Here is a 3356-nt window from a genome sequence, read left to right as displayed (position 1 = left end):
GATGCACCTGAGAGATGCATTGTCTATGGATGCACGACAACAATCCTACAAGCCACGCAATATAAACGCACACCTGTAATGTCGCTCGATTTTGTATTTCTGCAATTATTGTTAGTGGATGGCTGACGGGAAAGCCTACAGGTATGAACACCTGCCTCTAATTGCTTTCTGCCTAAGTTGCTAACCGTGGTTAATGACACCGTTTTTGAACCCAACCACTGCAATGCAGCGACGATACAAGTGAGCTCACAAACGAACACGTTGTTTGGTTGAACGAGGGATTGGACAGTGGAAGAGGCGTTTTCACTGTCTTCACGGTCAACTTCGAGACTCACCGCAGAAGGCCTGCAAAATTATTGCAACTTGTGCCATTCTCCACAATACAACAAAACAACAACAGGCATTTTAAGGCCATTTTCCCTGCAGGAGCGGGGGTTAGCCTTGAGGTCCCCATGACAACCTTCTCCATTTTGCCCTATTTTCTGCATCTCTCCTCGTTAACCCCCTTGCCCGAATTTCTTCTTCGACCATCTTTAGCCAAGTCTTTCTCGGTCTTCCCTGTCCTCTACTTCCTTCTACATTCATTTCCATCACTCTTCTCAACCAGTCACTTGCATCCTTCCTCAACACCTGTCCAAACCATCTCAAACTGTTCCCCTTCACAGCATCAATCACAGGCTCTATTCCCATCATCTTTCGCAATTCATCATTTGTCTTCCTCTCTCTCAACGATACTCCGCACATCCACCGAACCATTCGCATTTCCACCCTTTGTTGCTGCTCCACATTCATTACCCATGTCTCGCTCCCATAAATCATAACACTTCTCACACATGCAGCATACACCTTTCCCTTCAGCTTTAATGACACTCCCCTCCTCGTCAGCACGCCACTCAGTTCCCGAAACTTCTTCCATGCACATCTCACTCTGGCAACCGTTGCCGAGTCTGATCCACCTTCTCCATTCAGCATGTCTCCGAGGTAACAAAATGTTTTCACACCTTCCAGCTTCACGCCGTCTCCAAGATCCAACTCAACATTTCCTCCATCTGCAGCTCCCTCTGTGCACACCTTACATTTGAATGTAGCTGCCACACTGGTTAATGACCCTCTCAAACCACTACATTTTTGATGAACCCACTCAGCGTGCATTGTACATTGAATGGAATTCACTCCGACACCCTTCCTGCACACAGCACACGGACACTTCCCAGTTCTTTCCACCTCACCACATGCTTTATATATTGGCCATATATCACATCACATATAGGCCATTCTCCACAATATTGCAATAAAGAGGATTACCTGATTTTGATGAGGAACCCATCGAGTTACAACCACAACCAGATGATGACGATGAAGAGAATGTGGTTGTATTGCCGGACAGACACATTTGGATGGAAGTTCGGAATCAAATAGTCAACAACCATTTTGGATAAACAGTGAGTATTATAGGTTGCACGAAATGAATAGAACACAAACTATATCGGTCCTTTATAGATTTTATTCTCTTATACTGATATATTCTGATCACTGCAAGTTCATCAATTTGTATGGTGTGCAGCCACATGCTGAATCACTTGGCTTGTTGTCGGGACATGTCTTGCCTTTGGTTAAGCTTTTGCCTTTTTATTTTCAGCACTTCGATTTCAATTGCCAACTTTTCCTTCTCCATGGTTAGCTTTTCAATTTCAAGTTTCGCCCTTTGCTTCTCTAAGCACAAGAGTTCTTTTTGCATTTCGACAAGTCCATTATTTTCATCTAACTTTTGCTTCTTGCTTTTCTCAGCAGGGACGACCGCAGGGGGGATGGATTTGGTAATGTTGAAGTAGGGCAACTTCCGGACGACTGGTAAATTGAACACTGCTGCTGATGGTGGTGGGATGGACCACGGACTTCACTATCAATTTCATTCATCGGAATGGGATCGGTGTTCAAGGAAGTTTCATTTGTTGTGCAGGATGAACTGTAAGGAAAGACAATTATGTGTGACAGAGACGTTCGAAGCATTGCTTACATTTAGACATGATAACAACGCACTGAACATTCATTATGCAATGTGATTCGGTGGTGCCTACCTTGAACTTGATGAAGTAGATTTCTCCTTCGCCTTTTGTCCCATTAGTTCACTATCGACTCCTCCTTCTATGCCATGTATGGTGGGGTCCTCCTCGCCCAAAATGGCGGCAATCTTCCGTGACAACGGCGAAGGTTCCTTGGGTGCGGGCACACCACCTATAACAGAAATGTCATTTTTAAAGTTGACGTGCATTGTCATCATTTTAATTATAATTTTCAATTGTAAATTTAAAAATCTATTGTTTCCACATAGGCTTGAGTTCAAATTTGAATCGGTAAAGGCATACATATGTAAAAATACTTAAATTACCTGTCTTTGATAATTCCTTCTTGTATTGCCGATATTCCTCCTTCGTTATACTGCACAGGTTTTGCCACTTTTTTTGCACCTCTGCCAATGTCCTTGCCACTGCATTACGACTATTCAGGGCCGTCAATATTCTCTCCCAAGCCAAGTGTTTTTTTTGGGACGAAACGGTTGGCCCAAATTTATGGAGAATCACCGACATTTCTCTCTCATACATATGCACTAGTCGGAGTTTCTCAATCTCGGAGAAATTCGGTTTTCTCTTCCTCTTGTCCATGTTGAGTGTGAGAAGACTGCTCTTCATACACGGCAATTATAGCAATTCAATAATGACTTGGCCTTGGAACTCAGTAATAGCTGTCGTTGGTCTGTCGCCAACCACAGAAAATTAACATAAACGCAATGAAATGTGACATCGAGCCTTGAAAACCACTTGAGACAATATTCATACCTTTATGCGGGGCACTCAGCTAAGCAGGGTACATAAGTGTTTATGAATTCAAGATAACCCCACTCAGCGAAGTGGGGTACTTAGCAGTTAAGTAGTCTTATGAATACCGGCCCTGACCCCGCCCCCTCCCACGTGTGACGCTTTACGCACAGACCTGACCCCGCCCCCTCGCAAGTGTAACGCTTTACGAACAAACCTGACCCCACCCCCTCACAAGTGTAACGCTTTACGCACAAACCTGACCCCGCCCCCTCCCAAGTGTCACGCTTTACGCACAGACCTGACCCCGCCCCCTCCCAAGTGTCACGCTTTACACACAACCTGACCCCGCCCCCTCCCAAGTGTAACGCTTTACGCACAACCTGACCCCGCCCCCTCCCAAGTGAAACGCTTTACGCACAGACCTGACCCCGCCCCCTCCCAAGTGCAACGCTTTACGAACAAACCTGACCCCGCCCCCTCCCAAGTGTAACGCTTTACGCACAGACCTGACCCACCCCCTCACAAGTGTAACGCTTT

General features: G+C 45.5%; 1 long non-coding RNA gene across 1 annotated transcript; it reads right to left on the bottom strand.

Moving 5' to 3' along the window:
* Positions 1 to 1489: 1489 nt before the first annotated feature.
* On the bottom strand, positions 1490 to 3135 carry LOC144892902 (uncharacterized). Its single transcript, XR_013624023.1, has 3 exons — positions 2390 to 3135; positions 2079 to 2235; positions 1490 to 1966 (listed from the first exon to the last, which is right to left on the bottom strand). It is a non-coding gene; the product is annotated as an uncharacterized LOC144892902 (long non-coding RNA).
* Positions 3136 to 3356: the final 221 nt, after the last annotated feature.

This window comes from Myxine glutinosa, chromosome 7 (assembly GCF_964187855.1).
Source record: "Myxine glutinosa chromosome 7, kmMyxGlut1.1, whole genome shotgun sequence".
In the NCBI taxonomy this organism is placed as follows: Eukaryota; Metazoa; Chordata; class Myxini; order Myxiniformes; family Myxinidae; genus Myxine; species Myxine glutinosa.
The sequence above is the reverse complement of the archived record's forward strand: the minus strand, read 5'-3'. Positions and strand labels throughout refer to the sequence as shown.